The following is a 24,114-nucleotide window of genomic DNA, read 5'->3' on the forward strand; positions in this document are numbered from 1 at the left end:
ATGAGATTTTGGACTTGCCAAGCTTCCAGAATCATATGAGCCAACTGCTTAAAAATAAATCTCTCTCAGGTGTGGAGAAAAGAGAACCCTCCTACACTATTGGTGGGAATGTAAATTGGTACAGCCACTATGGAGAACATGGAGGTTCCTTAAAAAACTAAATATAGAGCTACCATATGATCCAGCAATCCCACTCCTGGGCATGTATTTGGAGAAAACCATGGTTCAAAAGGATACACGCACCCCAATGATCACTGCAGCATTGTTTACAATAGCCAAGACATGGAAGCAACCTAAATGTCCATCAACAGATGAATGGATAAAGAGGATATGGTGCATATATACGGTGGAATATTACTCAGCCATTAAAAGAATGAAATAATGCCATTTGCAGCAACATGGATGGACCTGGAGATTACCATACTAAGTGAAGTAAGTCAGACAGAGAAAGACAAATATCATATGATATCGCTTATATATGGAATCTAAAAAAAATGATACAAATAACCTTATTTACAAAACAGAAACAGACTCACAGACTTAGAAAAAAACTTATGGTTACCAAAGGGGAAAGGTGGGGGGGCAGGGATAAATTGGGAGTTTGGGATTAACAGATACACACGACTATATATAACCTACTCTATAGCACAGGGAACTCTGCTCAATATTCTGTAATAACCTAAATGGGAAAAGAACTTGAAAAAGAATAGATATATGTATACATACTGAAACTAACACACCATTGTAAATCACTTATAGTCCAATACAAAATAAAAATTTTTTAAAATCTCTCTATATACATATATACACATCCTGTTGATTCTGTTTCTCTGGAGAACCCTGACTAATACAGAGATATATCTATATAATGGAATATTATTTAACAATAAAAAGGATTGAAGTGCTAATTCATGCTAAAACATGGATGAATCTTGAAAACTATATGAGTGAAAAAAGCCAGCCACAAATTATATGATTCCATATACATGAAATGTCCAGAATAGGCAAGTCCATAGAGACATATAGTAGATCAATTAATGGTTTCTTAGGGCTGGGAAATGTGTTTGCGGGTAGGGGCGGGTAGAGGGGAGGAATGGGGAGATAATGCTAGTGGGTCTGGACTTTATTCTGTGGAGGATGAAAATGTTCTAAAGTTGGTTGATGGTGATGGTTGCACAACTCTGTGAATACACTAAAAAACACTGAATTGTACACTCTAAATGGTGAGTGTACAATTCAATACAGCTATTTTTTAAAAAAGTACAAGTCAGCGATATAGTGAAGTTCATGAAGAGAGTACAGAAATGTCCAAAATGCTGGGAAACACTGAACTGGAGCCTCCGGTTCCTCAGAGAATCTCGTGTACCTCTCCAGAGACACACTGTCTGTACATGTTTCCTTTTTATTCCCTGTTGTGTTATTCATCGTCACAAGCAAATCAATCCAATTTTGGTCTAAACTAGTAGCTGCATTACTCAACCTGATTAAAAATATAAGAGCAAAATATAGGTTGGCTTATGAAATAAGAGGTAGAGACACTGACAGATGCTAAAGAAGGAACCTAAAATACATGTTGGACCACTGCCTGGAAGAAGGAAGGAAATTTATGTTATGAGGGAGGTTTATGTGATATTTCATGTTCTGAGTGTTTCCATCCATGAACAAAGAGCCCGATCTGCTTCTCATCCTACAATGGAGACAAACAGAGCTGGTAGGGCCTGGCTGCATGGCCAGCACCCTCAACTGTCTCTGAAAATCAGTGCCTAGAGATTTTCTGGAGGGTTGGTGAGAATGTATTTCTGAGTGACCACCGTCTATTCCCTCAAAAGATATATTTTAAAAAATGGATTCAGCGTAAAAATCAGTTTACTGGGGTTCACTTGCATATTAAGTAAAAACCTTTATTAAGTAGTCAAGCTTTCTTGGGTGCCACCCTCTTCTCCGAGAACCATCTAACACATGCTACCCAACCCCTCACAGTCCCTTCCAAGTGGACAGAAAGTCTGTGTGACCCCACCTCACTGACCACAACTGATTCTACCAGGGGTAGGTATCTGATCCACATTGGGCCAATCAGACCCTCTTTTCTAGGAATCTGTGATTCAGATTTAGAGGTTGGTTAATGTTTCCCAAAAGAAGTTTAGAGTGACTTCTAAAATTTTTCATTGTAAGCATATGGAATTACAAAGGATGTTATTTCCTGGGTTCCATAAATACTTACATTTTATTTTATTTTATTTTTTTATTATTTATTTTATTTATTTATTTTTGGCTGCGTTGGGTCTTCGTTGCTGTGCGCAGGCTTTCTCTAGTTGCGGTGAGCGGGGGCTGCTCTTCGTTGCGGTGCGCGGGCTTCTCATTGCGGTGGGTTCTCTTGTTGCGGAGCACAGGCTCTAGGCGTGCGGGCTTCAGTAGTTGTGGTGTGCGGGCTCAGTAGTTGTGGCTCGCGGGCTTTAGAGCGCAGGCTTAGTAGTTGTGGCGCACGGGCTTAGTTGCTCTGCAGCATGTGGGATCTTCCCGGACCGGGGATCGAACCCATGTCCCCTGAATTGGCAGGTGGATTCTTAACCACTGAGCCACCAGGGAAGCCCAATACCTACATTTTAGAATAAAATAATCATGTCACTCTTTTACCCATATCCAGCAGTATCTAAATTCATCCCTTAAATTTATCCATCCATCATCCATTTTAAAAAAAAAACAAGCACTATATTAACAGCAGGACATTTTCCATCATTCTTTTTTCCCTTTAAACCTATGTTTCCTTTCCAAATTGTCCATTTTTTATTGATCACAGCATCTTAATTCTCCAGAACAAAAATACCTATGTAAATTGAAATTAGAAATGTTAAAATTTGCAGTGACCATAAGGTTTTAAGTGTATTAAAAGCAAGTTAAATATGCTATGTAATTTCATAATTATACAACATAAAGTAAAATTTTATTGGCCTTTTAAACTTTTAATTCATGTGTCCAGTGATAAATATTATATATTGATGAATATCACATATTCCTACTTAATCCCCATATATAGTAACTAACTTTGTTCAAATAAATGTGCAGAGGAGCCTGGAAGTAATTTGTATACTAATGTCACTCAATTTTTTGAAATTCTTCTCGGTTTTATGCCAAAAATCACTCAGTGATCTTCCATTAAATATTATTTTAAATGACCTGTCGGTGGACAACTCTAGTAGCTCCTTCTTCAATTTTGATAGAAGCAATGAAATAAAAACTACCTGACTTGCCCAGTAGCAGACGCTATCAATACCCCACCCACATCCCCTAGGCACTTAGCATTTCAGTACGTGCACTACGTATTCAAATACATATATGAATGATCCTTTGAAAGCTTTCACTTTGCCTGAGTGTTCAAGGATCAGGGAGTTAATACCCTTGGGGACAGCCTTCAGTCAATGACAAACGAGATTCTGAGCATGAATACTACAGCTTCCCTGACTCAGAACCCTGGGGTGTGTTCTACACCGTCTCCCCAGGGCTCTCTATGGAAGTGAACCCCTGTTTCTGACAATGGTAACTCATTAAGGTACTCTGTATTGGCTTCCTTCTCTTCCCCGTCGGTCATTTCCCACTCTCTTGCTGATGCTTCCTGGGATCACCTCCCTAAAAAAGAATTTGCACTCAGGTCTTGATCTTGGCAATGCTTCTGGGGTAACCCAGCTGCAGTAGGTTGAATTGTGGCCCCCAAAAAGATACATCCATATCCTAACTCCTGTAACCTGTGAATATGGCCTTATTTGGAAAAATAGTCTTTGCAAATATAATTAAGAATTGTAAGATGAGATCATGCTGGACTACCCCAGAAGAGGGGCCTTAAATCCAAAGACAAGTGTCCTTATAAGAGAAAGATGAAGAGACACAAAGACAGAGAAGGCCACATGAAGACAGAGGCAGAGATTGAGTGATGCAGCCACAAGCCAAGGCATGCCTGGAGCCACCAAAAGCTGGAAGAGGCAAGGAAGGATTATTTTTCCTTAGGAGGGAGCTGGTCCCGGCTGACGTCTTGAATTTGGACATCTGGCCTCCAGAACTGTAAGCAAGTAAATTTCTATTTTTGCAAGCCACCAAGTTTGTGGAAATGCTTGTTATGGCAGCCATGGGAAACTAATACACCAACCTAAGACATTCCTTTAGAGTTATTCATTTTCTCATCAACACCGCTATTTTAAATTGCCCTTTGTTGGGTGCCTGGAGATTTTTATACCGAGTGGCAATGCACCATTGGAAGATTCAGATGAGCGAGAGATTGAGTTCCCAACCCTAACCCTAACCCTAACCCTACCCTAAACCCAAACCCAAACCCTAACCCTAACCCTAACACTTTTCCTAAGTGGGAGAAGCACTATGGAGAACAGGGAGGTAGAAATAGAGCACCAGTATAATAGTTTGACCACACTGCTTCTCTGGCAGAACAATTTTAAGAAAGAAGACAAACTCAAGTTGAGGATCTGAAAATTAATTCCCTAAAAGTTGCTGAGAGCTCATAAACTAGCAACTCTCTTTGCTACGTCCAGTTTGAAGGCCGTTGCTGTCGGGCACAGTGAGGCTGGCTTTTCTGGAATTTGCAAGGTGGATTTATTTTCCTCTTATCCCCTCATCCCTGCCTCAGCCCAGAGAGGAATGACCATCCCCAATACTTTCACTTCCTGCCTCCCCCTTCATCCCTTTTCTGGCTGCTTCTTAATAGAAGAGTGATTTATTGATGACTAAGTTCGATCAGGATCCTCAATAGGGTGGGTTGACCAGTCAAAGTCACGTGTACCCCTGTGCAGCAATGAGCAGTTGACTGTCCCCTCTTGGACCTGCCTGTGTTCAGGTGGAGCAGGTCTTGTGCTTCCAACCTTCATGTTGTAGGCGCCCTGGAGCAGGGCCTCCCGGAGGAGAGTCACATCCTCACTACAGCCACAGGCCTGATTGCTCTCAGTCAAGTGGGGTTGGAGTAGGAGGTCCCACTGTGTTCTCCAGCCCAGCTTTCCCATGAAGAAAGCTGATGCTTTGGGACTATCTACCAGTCCTGGTTGATTCTTCATTAGCATCGCCTCTCTTCCTCACTAGAGCTTCTCCAGAACTTGCTCCAACCTCACCTAGTGAAAGATCTGATAGCGTTTTCTATTCATGTGCATATTTGGTGCACAAAGATAGTCTTTTTTTTTTTTTGGCCGCGCCCGCAGGATCTTAGTTCCCTGAACCTGTGCCCCCCTGCATTGGAAGCTTGGAGTCCTAACCACTGGACCACCAGAGAATTCCCCACAAAGACAGTCTTTGATCTTTGAAAAACATCAATTGAAAATTGTTAAGAGAGTAGATCTTAAAAGTTTTCATCACAAGAAAAACAAATTTGTAACATTGTATGGTAGCAGATGTTAACTAGACTTATTGTGGTGATCATTTTGCAATATATACACATGTTGAATCATTATGTTGTACAATTGAAACTAATATAATGTTATAGACCAATTATACCTCAATAAAAAAAGAAAAACATCAAGAAAATCCATATGAATGAATATGGCAATACTTGGAGACCTCATGGGCCTGGGATAATAATCTCTCCCATCTGTTTTCCCCAGGAAGCCCCTGAGAGAGGCTCATTTGTGCCAGGGAAGTGAAGATTCACAGCATCTGGCTCAGCATTCGGTCCGGCTCTCTGAGAGCCAGCCTATGTGTCAGCCGTGAAGAGGCAGGTTTGGGAAGCTAACTCACTGTGGTCCACAGGTGACTCAGAATGGAAGCTAGATGCTACCACATGGCTGAACCTTGAGGACATTCTGCTAAGTGAAAAAAGCCAGACATAAAAGGACAAATATTGTATGATTTTACTTATATGAGGTACCTAAATTAGTCAAGTTCATAGAGACAGAAAGTGGAATAGAGCTTCCTAGGGCTGGGGGGAGAGGTGAATGGGGAGTTAGTGTTTAGTGGGCACAGAGTTTCAGTTTGGGATGATGAAAAAGTTCTGGGGATGGATGGTGGTGATGGTAGCATGACAATGTGAAGGTACTTAACGCCGCTGAACAGTACACTTAAACATGGTTAGGATGGTAGATTGTATGTTATGTGTATTTTCCCACAATAAAAAAGAAAAGAATGGATCTAGAGATTAATAACAGGATTAGGTGTGGTCAGTGCTCAGGGGATCCCAGGGACTGGGAGGGAGTGCAGGAGGGGTTCTGTCAGTTATGTGATATGAAGTGAGGGCTGTGGTCAAAGGGGGTTGGATTTCTCTTCTTACCTTACATTTCCCAGCTATATCCCTCAGTGGATCTAGAAGAGCAGACCAGAAAGCATCCTCACACACGAAAAGGAACAAACCACACAAACATGGCATGATTGCACTTAGAATACAGCAAGCTTTTGCATTCTCTAGACTTGAAGGAAAGTTCGAGCAAAGCTCTTTCTCCCCTGGCTCCATGTATCCAGATGTGATGACTGCTGTTACTGAAACCAGGCTGAGTTAGCGAGGCACAGCCTTTAAACCAGTGAGAGTTCCTGAACTTTCTTGGTTTGGGATTCTTTTGAGCATCTGATGACAAGCATTAACTTTCTTACCTGAAAAATCCACATATACACATCCACTCATGGATCCACTTGGGAGTTCATGGGCCTAGGGTTACACACACCTGCTCTAGACGCTGAACAATTTTATCTAGGCATTTGCCTGCCATGTCACCCTGTCAGACATTGCCACCAGGTCAGTGTAGGTGCCAGTTAGGCCCTCACTCATAGGTACTCCTAGAAGCTGACAGTCTGGGAGGAGACATACACATTATTGGTTGGGATTTCCTAGTTTTAAGTGACAAAAAACTAACCTAACAAGCTTAAGTTAAAAGTCAATATATTGGTTCTTTTAACTGGGATAATGGGTTGCAGGTACTGCTGGTTCAGGCTTAAAGAATATCATCAGGGGACTTCCCTGGTGGTCCAGTGGTTAAGACTCCACGCTCCCAATGCAGGGGGCCCGGGTTCAATCCCTGGCCAGGGAACTAGATCCCACATGCCACAACTAAGGAGCCCCCAAGCCGCAAATAAGGAGCCCACGAGCTGCAACTAAGGAGCCCGCCTGCTGCAACTAAGACCCAGCACAACCAAAAAAATAAATAAAGAGTATCATCAGGATTCAGTCTCTCTCTCCATCTCACAATTCTGTTCTCCTCTGTGTTCTTAGATTTTCCCATGGAGGCAAAGCTCTAGGCATCCATATTAGTACTAGTGATTTTAGGAGGAGAAACAGATTCTTCTCTTCCAGGATGCAAATCAGGCCTCCAAAAAAGGTTCTACTTGGGTCACAGACCCACCTTCTCTCTGTGGCCAGCCTGCATCTTGTGCTTCCCCACGGACTGGGGAGGCGGGGGCATGTAACTGACAGCCTTAGAAAGTGGAGAAAGGAGTTCCTGAGAAGAAAAGGCCCTGGACAGAATAAAAGTAACAGACATTTACTGCAGACGTGTATGCAAATGATTGTAAGTCAGCATGACGAATACTATAAAGCAAGCACAGTGAGGTCTAGTGTGGACAGAGGAGGGGTCATCAATTCTACTGGATATGTTTTGGATAAAGACAAGTAAAACTTCATGAAAGATATCATGTATGATCCAGTTTTTTAAATAAAAATAGAAATATATTTATTTTGCTAAACATTGTTTATCAATAGCTCCATGGCTATTGTCTTCTTTGTTCATTGTTTTATTCCTAGATCCAAATACAGTGCCTACATATTTTAGGAACTCGATGAATATTTGTTGAGCCGGAGTTTTAGAACAACAGTAGGGTAACCTCCTGTTTAGACTAAGATTTAAAGAAATTGAAGCACAAAAAAGATCATGCTGATAAATTTATGTCCCATTTTCTGGTTTGTCTTTAGTAAGCTCTTATCTACAGAGACTCAGCTTTGAAATAACCCCAGCACTCAGTTTTATTTGTATTGTTATTATTTCTTGTCACCAACATCTGACAGCCTTGATTTTGTAAGTTCTCAGGCTCTTTGACGCATTATTAAATGAAGCATGTATGTGAGAACACTAAGCAAATATAAAATCCCAGAAAAATGTAAGCTGCTTTTATTATTAGAAGTCTGGAAATGCCATAGTCTTTAACTTATTCTTGTGACATAATGAGAGTGCTTGGAAGAACTGAAGGTTTTCTTAGTCAGCTTGCTTCTCTTTCTATCCAGTCTCTCCCTAGAGAATTTATTTTTTTCACTGTGATCCAAACAGACCTGAAATGACATGGAATTTAGGCAGCCTGCATATATAAACTAACTAATACCTAATCAGGATCTAGTGAAAAAATTACTAAGGTGAGGAGTTTTGATTTAGTAATACTTAACTGTTACTTACATCAAATACCTTTTTTTTTTCTGGCTGCGCGGCACGGCTTGTGGGATCCTAGTTCCCCGAACAGGGATTGAACCCAGGCCCTCGGCAGTGAAAGGCAGAGTCCTAACCACTGGACCACCAGAGAATTCCCTCAAACAGCTTTTTGACCTTCGTTTTGAGTGTCATCACTTCATACCTTAGGCCGGCTCATTCCTCAAAGGCTCTGTGCTGGTTTTTCTCTCCCACTCTCATCACTGGTCCATGCTTGGCCCTCTTTTATTTTATCTACTTGTGTGTTTATTTGTTAATAATGTAACGATCGGGACTTCCCTAGTGGCGCAGTGGTTAAGAATCCGCCTGCCAATGCAGGGGACACGGGTTCGATCCCTGGTCCCAGAAGATCCCACATGTCGCGGAGCAACTAAGCCCATGTGCCACAACTACTGAGCCTGAGCTCTAGAGCCCATGAGCCACAACTACTGAGCCTGTGTGCCACAACTACTGAAGCCCACGCGCCTAGAGCCCACCCGGGCTCTGCCACGAAGAGTAGCCCCCGCTCACTGCAACTAGAGAAAGCCCGCGTGCAGCAACGAAGACCCAACACAGCCATAAATAAATAAATAAATAATTTTAGAAAGTTACCTTTAAAAAAATATAATAAAATAATATAACGACCACCCATGATCTCACTATCCAGTCAGCGAACAAACACACTGACAAAAACTTCCACCTTCTGTGTGCCCTGCCCTGGCCCATCCCCCTGCCTCTTCCACGTGTATAGCCACAATTCTGAATCTTGTATTTTTATTCATTCTCGATTTAAATTATTTTTTATCACACCTATACGCACGCAAAGAAATTAATGATTAGTTTCAACTCTCTTGACTTTTATAAAAAGGATATTATGCTGTATATATCTTCTGGGACTTTTTTCCCATTTAGTTTTCTATTACTAAGAGTCATTTACTTCTATTACTAAGAGTTGTGGTTTGCAGTGATTCATTCACCTTCACTGCGGTATAGTATTTCATTGTTTGACTATACCAACATTTATTTATCTGGCCTCCTGGATACTGGAGTTTAGGCTTTCACATTTCTTGCTCTAATGAGCATTCTCATAAGTGGTTTTCTCTCCTGCTGGAGTCGCCCTCGGTTTATACCTATGAATGGAATGTGGCGCCATTGTAGGATGTATGAATGTTCAACTTTGCAGTATAAAGCCAGACTGTTTTCCAAAGCAGTTGTAACAGTTTATATTCTCACCATCCTATTGATCTATCCTCTTCAGCACTTGGTACTGTCAGACTTCTCAATTTTTGCCAACTAAATGGATGTAAATTAGTATCTCTTTATGGTCTTGATTTGCGTTTCCTGGATTATTTATGAGGAATTCAATAAATGGAACAGGAAAAAAATTATTATCCATATGAAAAATAAATCAGATTCCTATCTCACATCAGACATGCAAATCAACTCCAGATGGATTAAGGATTCAAATATCAAAAGCAAAACTTTAAAACTTTCAGAAAAAAAATATGAGTGAATATCTTTAGATCTGGAGGGTAGGGAAGGATTTCTTAAACACTGCACCCGAAAAAGCCCATTATCAAGTAAGTGTGATGACTTTGACTATATTGAAATTGAAAACTAGTATTAATCAAAAGACATGTTAAAGAAGGTGAAAAGGTAAACTACAAATAGAGAAGATGTATCACATATAACAAAGAATCTCTATCAAGAATATTTTAAGAACTTCTACAAATCAATAAGCAAAGGACAATAACCCAATAGAAAAATAGGCAAAAGACATAAATGGACATTTCACAGAAGAGGAAACACATAAAGCCAATAGTCATATTGCAAGACACTCAATCTCCTCAATTTAAAAAGCATCTTTTGAGGAAAAACACGATACTTTAAAAACTTAGCTACAATGGTCTTCCTCCAGGCTAAGAAAAAATAACATCTAGAAAAACAAAATGCAAACTTAAACATCAATCCAATATTCCAGGAAAAGCAACCAAAATGAAAGAAGAATATTTACCAATGTATTTTAAGCTTATTCTCTGATTTGGAGGACTTCTGCTGCCTTACACATTGTTGGCACTCAGCAATGATTAATTAATTGATTGATTCACTGCACCTGATTTTCTGTAAGACTAACTTCGATTTCTTTCAGACTCAGAATAGATGGGCACATAGTTTTAAGACATTAATAAACATTATGGAACATGATCTTCTTTCTCTGAACTCTGTGACCTGTTGGCTATGAGAATAAAGCATCCACTTGAAGGAAGGAATCAGATTTAATCTAAAAGGCATGGTATAGCTATGGAGCGCCCAGACCCTGTGGTTGAAAACAAAGTGTTTAGTCGGCATTGCTAGGGCGAATGAGAGCACAAAAGAGGATGGGAATGCCCCCAGGCCCCCTCACATACTGATCTCCAAATCAAATGAATGTGCTTTTATAAAACAGGCACTACATTGTAAGGTGCTTTCAGAGAGCACTGGTTTAATAAAGGTGACATTCCAGAGAGCAGTTACTTCTTTTGTATCAGATTGTAAAAATGTGAGCTCATAATAGTTTATTTATAATTTTTTATTCAGGAAAATGGCTCAAAATATTAATATTTCTGAAGATTGATCTGTAGGGGAGTATCTAAAGGAAATCGATGTGATAATATTGCCTTGGATTTTCTGCAGGAAGCTATATAACCTTATTGTGTATAATCTTTATCTAGATAATGTGAAAATACATACTAAAAGACCTAGAATTCTATGTTTTTTTTGACCCAGCAATTTAACATGTATGAATTAATTCTAAGGGAGCAATCACGGATGAGCCTAAAGATATAGCTACTAGAATATTCATCAAAGCATCACCTATAAAAGTGAAAAAGTAAAAACAATCTAAATGTTAAAAATGAGGAATTGATTAAATTGCAATTTACCAACACATCTATTAAAATAATGAGAAAACATATTTGACATGGAAACTGATCATACGATTACTAGTTACAAACAGAATATAACGTATGATCTTATTTAAAATATATACACCAATGTATGCCTAAAGAAAACAGACTGAAAAGATAGACACCAAACAGGAGAAGAGAAAATGCAGCACAAATGATTTGAAGGCCATGGATTACAGACAGAGTAGCAGATGGAAAAAATAGGAGCAAAAACACAAACACAACAAACAAACAAAACTTAGGAATATAATGGATTGAAGGAATGAAAAATGGAAGTGTAAATCAACTCTCAAAAAAGAAAAGCAGTGAAGATTATGGCTAGAATATGAAGAATATCAGGTCCAAAGTGGTATAATTGTTACACTAAAATAGAAAGGCTTGGATGCTCTGAAGAGTATGTACATCAGGAAAATATGTGTTAGATCTAGGGCTCAACATGTCTTTTCCTTTTCTCTCTTTCTTTTTTTTTTTTTTTAATCTCAGTTCCCCTACCAAGGATAGAACCCTCACCCCCTGCAGGGCTCAACATTTCTGAGCACCTACTATGTGCCAGGAGCTGCAGATGTGCCTTATTTTATCCTTTTTGGAAACCCTGGGATAAGTAAGGATCAGAAAGGTCAGGTGGTCTGCTCAAGGCCACATGGCTATGACAAGGTGGAGCTGGGATTCTGAGCCAGGTCTGGGTATTGCTAGTGTACCATGGCGAGAAAGAAACGATTGGTAACTATAGTTTTTAATGATTTTGAACTTAAGCCCCAACAATGGAGGAAAAGATCAGCAAACTATGGTATATCACAGATGCCTTATCAGAATCTCACAAACAACAACGTTGTGGGCTATTTCTTTTCTTTTTTTTTTTGGCTGCGTTGGGTCTTCGTTGCTGTGAGCGGGCTTTCTCTAGTTGCGGCGAGCGGGGGCTACTCTTCGTTGCGGTGCGCGGGCTTCTCATTGCAGTGGCTTCTCTTGTTGCGGAGCATGGGCTCTAGGCGTGCAGGCTTCAGTAGTTGCAGCACGAGGGCTCGGTAGTTTCGGCATGCAGCCCCTACAGTGCAAGCTCGGTAGTTGTGGTGCACTGGATTAGTTGCTCCACGGCATGTGGGATCTTCCTGGACCAGGGCTCGAACCCGTGTCCCCTGCATTGGCAGGCGGATTTTTAACCACTGCACCACCAGGGAAGTCCTGTGGGCTATTTCTATAGCTAATATTGTACATATGAAATGTCATTAAGTGGAAAAAACAGAACCCAGGATCATCTATGCACACTGATGAGGACTGTGCCAAATGCGTGTGCTCGTGCTGACCAAGACTGGAGGTGTTTGTACGATGCATGCTGATGCATTATTGAATGTGTAAGAGGCTTTTGTGCAAGCGAGGACCACTTCCTTCTATTATGCCTTATTTAATGTAACAATGTATTCCTCTTATGCATATTTTGAACAATTAACATTCCTTTAATCATTGAAATTTATATCCTTTTGAGTATTTACATGACTTCCACAACCAATAAATTAAAACATTGAATTTTGACAAATTAAATTCCCCCATGCATTTCAACATTGACTGAAAACTGTCTTATCAAAATTTTCTAAACATTTGATGAAGTCACCAGTCCATTAAACCAACTCCTTATAAATGTTTTAAACACCTAAAGAATTATTCCACATACACTAACACAAAGATCGTGCCTTAAAAAAGAAAAATAAAAAGATCATACTGTGGGTACTCTTGTCTAACTTCTTTGGCTTATGATATTTTTGAGATTCATTTGTATTGTAGCATGTATCAATACTTCGTTCCTTTTTTTTTGCTGAGTAGTATTTCATAGTATGGATGTGCTGCAATTTGCTTATTCGTTCACTTATTAATGGGGATTTGGATAGTTTCCAGGTTTTGGCTATTATGAATAAAACTGCTATTAGCCTTCACATGTCAGCCTTTGTGCAGTTTATAAGCTTTTATCCTTATTTTGTTCTTATTCTTACTTTTATTCTTATATCTCCTCAGGGACATCCCCTTGGAGTTAACAGTAATTTGACCTGATTCTATTTCTGCATTTTCCTGTGGTTGTAGTAATCTTACCAGATTCTAAAGATAAAAACAAAGCAAGACAATATTAGACCTTGTGTATTGTCCACTGATTGGTTCTTGGTGGATACCTCAATTTGGTTTTATAGTCCACGGTAATGTAAACCTGAGTCTTTAGTTAAATACCTTTTATACTTCAGTGGCACCTGGTTTTATCAGTGGGAATTTTAAGTCTATTACTTTCTCATAGATTTTAGTTTATGAAACTTAGGTCTTCCTCGGAAAGGATGTCGGTTTGGGTTTCACATGGCTGACATTGCCAAACTCATTGTCTTGCCATTATTATATATTAACCTCCTTTGATATATTAATTGAAAATATATCACTGAGCTATGAGTGTGTGAACATCTTATTACAATGAGCATTTAGAGGTTTTTTCCCCCTAGACGATGAGGGACCAAGTTAATTCTCTTCTTTGGGCCATTTGGCTAGTTTGTCATCTTTGAACACAAGAGTTTTGATTAGTTATTGTGTTCTAGTGGTGCTGACTGAGGACTGGATTCCGTTCTATCATGTTATTTAGTTTTTCCTGCTTTTGGTACCTGTGGATATCTATTCATTGCTTCACAGATTTTAAAAGAACTATGCTTTATAAACCAACATGTACTTAAAAGGAAGATACAAATATCCACGTATATTAAGAAATTTAATTTTTTTTACAACTGCCTTTCTGTACATTTTATATTGACTTTTTCTTTTGAGGATCATAATGAACTCATAGGTGCTCACAGAATTGCCCAGTTCAGCTAAGATAATTTATACCAATGGTTCTCAAAGTGTGGTCTCTGGACCACCAGCAGCAGTTTCACCTGGAAATCTGTTAGAAATGCAGATTCTTGGGCCCTGTTACAGACTTCTGGGGGTGGGCCCCGCAATGTGGGTTTTAACACCTCCAGATGGTTCTGAGGCTCTCTCAAGTTTGAGAACCACTATTTCCACTGTATATGAAGATGATGAAACTTAAATTGTCATTACATGCCAAGTGGGAGCCCACTCTGAGTTACTCAACTGCAGCTGTTTTTGAAAAGCATCTTTGCTCTCTGGAAACAAGATAATCCAGATTCAAACTGATTTTTTTCCGCTTCCCTAAGATATTCAGTAAGCTTCTCTCCAAGGAGTCCTTTTTCCATTTAGTGAAATTAGAGAACAAATTCCTACTGTTAGTGATGTTCACGTTTTGGGGATGAACCAAAGAACAGCTGCTGATGTTGGGACACATTCAATGAGAGAGCTTAAAAGTTCTGTACTCACATTGATGTTTTTTTCCCATTGAACATATTAAGTTACTGGATTCTACTTTACTTACAGTATGAGGTTTTACTGAACACTAAAATTTTCTACTATATTGACAACATAGAACCTACTTTCTTTGTTTCTTTTTCATGCAAAGTTACCCAAACTCTTAATTTTTAAAAAAGTTAGACTACATTTCCTTTTCAAAAGGTCATCCTTTTGAAGCGTATTTCAAGAGGATGAAAGTATCATCCAGGGAGAGAAGAGGATAGCTTTATAATAATTTCCTCTCCACAGGGTGGGATCATGAGGTATGTTACTTTCACCGCTCTGGGAACCCCTGTAGCTGGTCTGTTTTTTATTATTGAAAACCTATCGTTGCCTTATTATACTTCATTGCAATTAGTATGGTCATCTCAAAGTTTTCTCTACCAGGAGAGTCTGGTAAAAGGTGTTATTCAGAAGGGCATTTTGCGTTCTTCTCTCTACTTCTTTCCATACGTACAATGCTGGTGGTGTGTCTGCTAAGTTTGTGTGTTTCTTCATTTATTCATTTCTACTCATGTGGGCATCTGTGTTAGAACATAGGAAAGAGTCAAGTGATCCGACTGGAATGCACAGAATAGTGTCATGGAACGTAGAAGATGGAGAATCCACTGTCAGGACCTCAGACGGCCATGATTTACCACTTCACATCTACAGTCATGTCCCCCAACCCCAACCCAAATCAGATGTTCATCCAAAATAAACCCTGGGTAGTGGGGATGGGCAATGTAAAGCTGGAGGCAAATAAAGGTCAAATGAAGATTTGGCCCATTCTGAGTTTTAGATCTCTGTATGTCTTTTTTCCTCCCCTCCCAACAACGGTGGAAATAATCTCTTGCATTAATAGACTGTTAGTTTTACTGTAATTTTAAAATATTGGACTATGTATTTGAGCTAGGTGGTCTTTTTTTTTTTTAATTTATTTTTGGCTGCATTGGGTCTTCACTGCTGTGGCGGGCTTTCTCTATTTGCGGTGAGTGGGGGCTACGCTTTGTTGCGGTGCATGGGCTTCTCATTGTGGTGGCTTCTCTTGTTGAGGAGCATGGGCTCTAGGCGTGCGGGCTTCAGTAGTTGTGGCACATGGGTTCAGTAGTTGTGGCTCGCGGGCTCCAGAGCGCAGACTCAGTAGTTGTAGCGCAAGGGCTTAGTTGCTCCACGGCATGTGGGAGCTTCCCGGACCAGGGATCAAACCCCTGTCCCCTGCATTGGCAGGTGGATTCTTAACCACTGCGCAACCAGGGAAGTCCTGACCTAGGTGGTCTTTATCTGAGAAGATTAACTAACACCACTTATAAAATAATCGAGTTAATTATTCTCTATAGTGCAATGGAGAAATTAGCATTTGCTTTCAGGTAGACTGACTAAGCCAGCTCCACATTTAGCAGTGTCAGAGGTTTACAGCAGTACAGAGAAGTGCTGATGGAAACCCGGAGATAAAGAGGAGATGAACTTGTCCTCAGAAAGGAGTGCCAGATTCGAGTTTGCCGGAAAAATGACTCCCTGGGTGATCTTTGGAAAGTCAATTCAACTCTTTGTGGCTCAACTGCTTGGTTTACTAGGCTTGGCAAAAATTTGTTCTTCCTTAACTTCCTAACAAAGTAGAGCTAAATGTATGAGCCAGGTTTGAGATTTTGGAAGACAATGTAAAAAAAAGTCATATTGTATAATTGTTTTTATTTGCGAATACATTTGTAGATAAATTTCTAAATGTAGACATTTTATAAAGGATTTTTGTGTGTGCCATCTTATTTAAATGCCCCCAAAGCTCAAGAAGTCAGGTTGTTTTCTTGTCTTACATTTAAGGAAATCGAAGCTCAGAAAATTTCCATGTCCTCCCCCTAGTACACAGGTAGATTAATGGCAAGGCAGGCACCAGAGTCCAGGCCTTCTGACCCCTAGTTCACTACATGCTCTTGCCTAAAACCAACTGTATCTTTTTTTTTTTTTTATTCAAACAGAAAGTCACAAAAATTATAATCATCCTCATCAGTTCACTCAGTCCCATGTAATTAATTTTTTTTTCATCTTGATCTTTTGTTAGCACTTTTATGAATTCATCAGTTTTCCATTAGAGTTCTGAAAATGCTTATTCATTCAGTTCAGCAGTATAGTCAGTTACCAGAAACCTGTACTTGTCAGAGTCTTCTCCATGAATTCCTTGAAGATGAAACCCTTTTATAGGAACTTTTTAAAAAAAAATTAATTAATTAATTTATTTATTTTTGGCTGTGTTGGGTCTTCATTTCTGTGCGAGGGCTTTCTCTAGTTGCGGCAAGCGGGGGCCACTCTTCATCGCGGTGCGCGGGCCTCTCACTATCGTGGCGTCTCTTGTTGCGGAGCACAGGCTCCAGACGCGCAGGCTCAGTAGTTGTGGCTCACGGGCCTAGTTGCTCCGTGGCATGTGGGATCTTCCCAGACCAGGGCTCAAACCCGTGTCCCCTGCATTAGCAGGCAGATTCTCAACAACTGCGCCACCAGGGAAGCCCTATAGGAACATTTTTGCAAAAGCATCAGAGTGCACCGAGAACTGTTTGTAAATGACAGAAGACTTAAAAATGACACAGTTAAAGATTTGATGAAAGTTCATAATAATGCAATTGACAAGGAAATTTAGTTATTTCTGAGATATACATTTTAAAGTAATAACTAGAATTATGACTTATAACATTATACCAGAACATATAAGATTTTTAGAAATTTCATGTAATGTCTGAAACATTTATATTAACATATTTCCATACAAATAATCCAAAGAAAGTTTAGTATTAGTTGGTTTTTTTTGTTTTTTTATACTGCAGGTTCTTATTAGTCATCAATTTTATACACATCAGTGTATACATGTCAATCCCAATCGCCCAATTCATCACACCACCATCCCCACCCCATCGCGGTTTTCCCCCCTTGGTGTCCATACGTTTGTTCTCTACATCTGTGTCTCAACTTCTGCCCTGCAAACCGGTTCATCTGTACCATTTTTCTAGGTTCCACATACATGTGTTAATATATGATATTTGTTTTTCTCTCCAACTGTATCTTTTGTGACTAATTAGAGGAATGTGTGTGGTAGACATTCATTCATTCAAATGAAAATTAAGTACTTACCTTGTGCCTGGCGCTGGAATAAAAAGCACCTCTGCAACTTGCCAAGGTGGTTTGGGGTGCAAAAAGAGTGCTAGCTCATTTCCAGAATTAGAAGTTCTTTTTTCCTCTGTGACATTAAGATGCTACAAAGGGCTGGAGAGTAGCTTTAAGCCCATGTTCTTCCTTCCCACTGAGTTATGTTTGTGGCTTGAACCACTCCAATTCTTCACCCGTAATCAAGTTAGGCAAATGGCTTTTGAATGGCTGCGGGCTGTGGGTATGATGGGGTGGAGGAAACATTGCAGGAGAGAGCAGAGAAAACAGGACAAGATCCTGGTGCTGGGAGTGGACTTCTGGGGACAGCTCTCTCCTCTTTTTGCTCCCCAGATGGTGGCAGCAGAAAGTCTTAGAACCTGGCACTAGGGAAACTCCTGTCTTGATTCTGCCTGAGACTCACAGTGAGTTGTTTTGGTTTAAAATCACATTAAAGTGTTTTCTTTCTTTAGAAGTTAAAAGTTAAAAGCACACCTACCGTAAGATCCAGTCTTTCTACTCTTAGGTATTTATCCAAGAGAAACAAAACCATCTGCCCGTACTTGTGTACCAGCTTTATTTGTAATAGTCAAAACTAGAACCAACCCAAATGTCCATCAACCGGTGAATAGATAAACAAATTGTGGTATATCCATACAATGGAATATTATTTAGCAGTAAAAATGAGTGAGCTATTGATACCCACAACAACATGGATGAATCTCAAAATAATTACAGAAAGAGAGTACATACTGTATGATTCCATTTATTTAAAATTCTAGTAAATGCAAACTAATCTATAGTGACAGACAGCAGATTAGTGGTTGCCTGAGAATGGGGCTGGAGGGGATGACAATGGGGCAGGAGGAAACTTTGTGGGTGGTGGCTACATTCACTATCTTATGAACAGATGTCAAAACTTTTCAAATTGTATATTCAAAATTTGTGCAGTTTATTGTATGTTGATTATATTGAGATAACGCCGTAAAAAAAATCACGTGGAGGTATTTTTCTTTCTTTGAAAGGTCACTTGTTTTCTATGCCATGACTTCATTTACTGTTTTTTTTGTTGTTGTTGTTAATAGACTTTACTTTGAAGAGCAGTTTTAGGTTCACAGCAAAATTGTGTGGAAAGTACAGAGACTTTCCATATACCTCCTGCCCTCACACAAACACAGCCTCCCCCATTATCAACATTCCCTTCTGCCATGTTGCTGCGGGGATTAGAGTTGAATGTCTTTGAGAGGCTGTTATTCAACCCGCTGCAGCATCCTTTGGCAAGCATCGTATTCTTAAGATTCGTCCATGTTGTCTTGTGTCAGTAGTTTGTTGCTTCTTTGCTGAGCAGTATTCTGGTATAGGACTGTACCACAGTTGTGTGTCTATTCTTCTGTTTATGGACATTTGGGTTTTTACTAGTGTTTGGCTATTATGAGTAAAAATTCATTCTTATATTGTTTTTTACTTTTCTTGGATAAAAATGTAGAAGAATTGCTAGATCACAGGGTAATTGCATGTTTGACTTTTCATGTGTTTATTAGTCATTCCTATATCTTCTTTTGTGAAGTGTGTGTTCAAGTGTTTTGCCCATGTTTTGTTTTTCCTAGGTTGGTTGTTTTTTTATTATTAATTTGTAGATAATCTTTCTATGTCCTAAAAACAAATCCTGTGTCTGTTATATGGATTTCCACATTTTCTTTCAGTCTGGGGCTTGCCTTTTTCTTTTTGTAATAACATCTGATGAACAAAAGTTTTAAATTTTGGTGAAGTCTGATTTCTCAATTAAAAGAATAATTAGTGCTTTTTATATACCATCCAAAAATCTTTCCCTACATCCAAGTCTTGAGGATATTCTCTTATGTTTTCTTCTAGAAACTTTTCAGATTTAGCTTTTATGTTTAGGTCTATGATCCATTGCAAGCTAATTTTTGTGTAGGGTGTATAGTAGGTGTTACTGTAAATTTTTTTCTGTACAGATATCTAGTTCTTCCAGCACCACTTGTTGAAAAGATTTTTATTTCCTCGTTGAATTGCATTGACACCTTTCTCATAAATCAATTAACCAGGTATGTGTATATGTATTTCTGAACTCCTGTCTGTCCCATTGGTCTATTTGCCAGTCCTTGGCCAATACCACCGTTTTAATAAATGTAACTTTACAGGAAGTCTTGAAATCAGGTAATGTAACTTTACTCTCTTCTTTAAGATGATTTTCACTACTATAGGTCAATTTTTGGCTTATATCACTGTTGTGAGTTGAATGGTCACCCCCCTCCCCCAACGATATGTTGAAGTCTTCACCCCTTGTACCTGTGAATGTGAACTTATTTGGAAAAAGGGTCTTTACAGATGTAATCAAGTTAAGATGAGGTCATACTGAATTAGGGTGGACCCTAATCTAATATGACTGGTGTCCTAAGAAGACAAGAAGAGACACAGACAAAAACATACAGGGGAAAGGCCATGTGAAGATGGAGGCAGAGATCAGGGTGATGCACCTACAAGCCAAAGAAAGCCAAATATTGCCAGCAAACCACCAGAAGCTAGGGGAGAGGCATGGAACAGATTCTCCCTCACAGCCTTCAGAAGGAACCAACCCTGCTGACACCTTGATTGTGGACTTCTAGCCTCCAGAACTGTGAGAGAATAAATTTCTTTTGTTTTAACCACCCAGTCTGTGGTACTTTGTTACGGCTGACCTAGAAAACTAATACAGTTAATGAAACACAACTCAAACTTGCTTAAGCAATAAGGAAATGACTATCTCTTACACCTCCAGAGTTGAGGGATTCCTGGTGAGATTCATGTAAAGTATTAAGTGTTAGGATGAGGTTCAATTATAAGGGTCAGAAATCCCCACAATAGTGGCTTACACAAGATGGGCATTGTCTTTTTTTTTTAACATCTTTATTGGAGTATAATTGCTTTACAATGGTGTGTTAGTTTCTGCTGTATATCAAAGTGAATCAGCTATACATATACATATATCCCCGTATCTCTTCCCTCTTGCGTCTCCCTCCCACCCTCCCTATCCCAGACATTGTCTTTTATTTTTCTCTCATGTAGGTCTCTCACCAGGGTTCGGTTGGTATGGAGGCACCAAGACATCAGGATCTGGGATTCTTCTATCCTTTTGCCACCATCCTCAATATATGGCTTCCACCTCATGGTGTGAAATCCAGCTGCAAGTCTGTTTTCTATCCATCAGGGAGAAGCAAGGACGAGGGTGCCTGCCCCCTTCCCTTGAGATTACATTCTAGAGGTTTGCATAGAATATCTCTGCTCAAAGCCTGTGGTCCAGAATCAAGTCACATGACCATTCCCAATTGCAAGGGAGGTTGGGAAATGCAGTCTTTATTGCAGGAATCCATGGGTCCGAAGGGGAGAGCTGATATTAGGAAACAGAAGTTTCTTTCACACAGTGTCTGTAAAGGAATGCTAGGAGTTTTTGATGATTGGCTATAGGAGACTTAAGGAGAAAAAAAATCTCATCTGGAAATAGAAATTTGAAAACTTGTAAATGTTAGTTACAATCTTGAGAGGGGATGAGATAGCCTGGCAAAAGTATAGATGAGAAGAAAAGATCAAGGAGAGACCTGTAGGGGACTCAGACTTCAATTATGAAGAGGAGGATTCAACAGGGCCCTGAGAAGAAATGGTGAGGTGATTAGATGGATATTCAAGAAAAGCTTTAAGGAGACAGTGGTTAACAGTGTACAAGGGGAAGAGATGCCAATTAAGTTAAAGAACTGGTCTTTAAAAATGTAAGAAGTTCTGATTTCCTGTTTCAAAATTGTAAGCTACCTCAAGTTTTTTACTCAAAGGAGACCTGTGTGAATGAATGACCTCTGTAACTTGAAATATGTATAAACTCTAGTGTAAAGATTTTATGGTTAATTTAGGTTCAGGGCTCATGAAAGACAAGGCTCCCCAGCCCTCCTCAGTGAGGGAAAAGGTCACATCTGAACGGTGAGGTTACTTACCATCGTCATCACTATGATCAGGTGACTGGGGACCACAGGAAGCCCTGGAATAGAAAATGGAACCCAGCCAGAAGGCTCAAGAGACAGAGGGTTTAACTTTTGCCTTTTATCTGGTTCTAGGAAAGGATTCAAGGTGAACAGAGAAGTGGACTCACATGTGTACACTAAGAGATAGGTAAGAGCATGTTAGCTAAGTATTGTTGGTGAAAGAGAAAGATTGGAAACAACCCAAGTGTCCATCAACTTGAGAGTGGATAAATAAATTATTCTGTAGTCATTCAATAGAATTCTATTTGGCAGATAAAAATAAATAAACTAGATCTAGTTGAATAAACTAGATCTGTGTGTACCAACATATGTAAAAACAAAGTTGAATGAAAACAAAGCATGTTCACATTAGTTATGTAAATTTAAAAACCATACAAAGCAATACTATATTTTTTACACTTGATCTTAGCCAAAAGGCCGAGAAGCGATTATATTTTTTAATGTAAACATATAAATATAGTTTAGGTACAAAAACGTGGACTGGGAGGGTACTTACCAAATTCATTGTAATGCTCCTCTCTGGGGAGGGAGCGGATAGGACTTGGAAGGATGAAAAAGGGGATTTCAACTTTTTCTGCATTGTTCGATTTCTCTTGTTAAGAAATGTTTGAAGCATATGAAAAGGTGGTCAATTTAATTACTTATTAGGGAAATGTGAATTAAAGCTACAGGAAGAAGAAAAAAGAACCCACAGTAAGATACTAGTACACAGTTACCAGTATGGCTAAAATGAATGAGTCTAACAGTATCATGTGTCGACACAAATATGGAACAACTGGGATTCTTCTACATGGCTGGCGGGAATGTAGATTCATTCAACCACTTCAGAAAACTCTTTGGCAGTATCTTCAAAAGCTAAACAGATGCCTATCCTGTGATTCGGAAATTCACTTCTAGGTATAAACCCAAGAGAAAGTGAGTATTTATGTGCACCAAAAGAAATGCCCATGCTGTACACGGCAGCTTTATTTATGCTAGCCAATGACTAGAGATACTCATACCATTTGGTTATTCTACTTCTAGATATATACCCTAGAGACTCTTACTCTTGTACGCTGGGAGACATGTGCAAGAATCCTCCTTGCTGCACTACATTACAGTAGCAACGGCAGCAACACAACTCAAATCTCCACCAACAGGAGGACAGATTCAGACCGCAACAGCATGGATGAACCTCCTGGACATTATGGTAAACAAAAGAAGCCAGATAGAAAAGAATACATACAGTATGATTTTAAGGCATTTTAGTCGGCAAAAGTAATTCCTGGTGACAGAATTCAGAACAGGGGTTACCATAGGGGTTACTTATGGGGTGCTATTGACTACAAAATGGCATAGAGAACCCTTCTGGGGTGATGACAAAATGCTACATCTTGATCTGGATAATAATTACACAGGTGTATATATAGGTAGGAATTTACCAAACTGTGCACTCAAGATTTGCATACTATATCATATATAATTTATATCTCAAAAAATCTGAAGCAAAAATGACAAAATATTAACATGTGTTAGTTCTCATTGGTGGGTACACAGAGTGCTATTACTGAATTCTCTATATTTTCCTGTACATTCATATTATATTTATAATTAGGAAAGAGAGGGAGCAGTAGTTCTCCATAATGGCAGTGACACCATCCTAGAGGTGGTGACACTTTGAGTTGAGGCCCCTGCCCATTCATCTTCCCAGCACCTGGGCAAGGGAGTTCCCTTACAATGGGGTGCAGAAGATACCAACCAACCAACTTCTCATGGTAGAAATAGGTGATCTTCACTGTCACTCTCTTAGTAAATTGGCATGTCTGTTAAAAAGTGGGGCTGTTCTGTAGGCTCTTTTGAAGATCAGCTTAACTGATTCTTTAGCTGAGAGGGCCCCTGGGCCATCAGGCAAGAGCTGGGCTGGGGTGTCCGCCACCCTACATCCCAGCCTGACCAAAGAGGGAGAGCTTCATTTGGAAGGTAGCTCCCTGGCCTCAGCTCCCAGATGGGCTGCTGCTCCGTTATCCCAGGGCATCCCCAGTGGGTACCACAGCAAGTCAAAGAGCATGAGGAGAGAAAAAAGAATTGAATAAGGGAGGTGGGAAAAGGAAGAAAAAAGATGCACGTGCCTTGACTATTGCTTCAAGTACCTGGGTTATCTGCACTCTTATCTGGAGCCTCTTCCTCCTGTCTGCTCAGTTCTCCACCTTACACTGTGGAGAAAGGGAGGGTGTGGTGAAGCCCAAAGTGGCTCTGAAACCATACAGACCTGCCTTTTTTTTTTTTTTAACATCTTTATTGGAGTATAATTGCTTT

At 39.7% G+C, this 24,114-nt stretch overlaps 1 long non-coding RNA gene across 1 annotated transcript; it reads left to right on the top strand.

Moving 5' to 3' along the window:
• The first annotated feature begins 392 nt into the window (after positions 1-392).
• LOC133076628 (uncharacterized) lies at positions 393-21,949 on the top strand. Its single transcript, XR_009697567.1, has 3 exons — positions 393-432; positions 20,855-21,050; positions 21,892-21,949. It is a non-coding gene; the product is annotated as an uncharacterized LOC133076628 (long non-coding RNA).
• The last annotated feature ends 2,165 nt before the right edge of the window (positions 21,950-24,114 follow it).

The sequence above is a fragment of the Eubalaena glacialis genome, chromosome 16 (assembly GCF_028564815.1).
Source record: "Eubalaena glacialis isolate mEubGla1 chromosome 16, mEubGla1.1.hap2.+ XY, whole genome shotgun sequence".
Lineage (NCBI taxonomy): Eukaryota > Metazoa > Chordata > Mammalia > Artiodactyla > Balaenidae > Eubalaena > Eubalaena glacialis.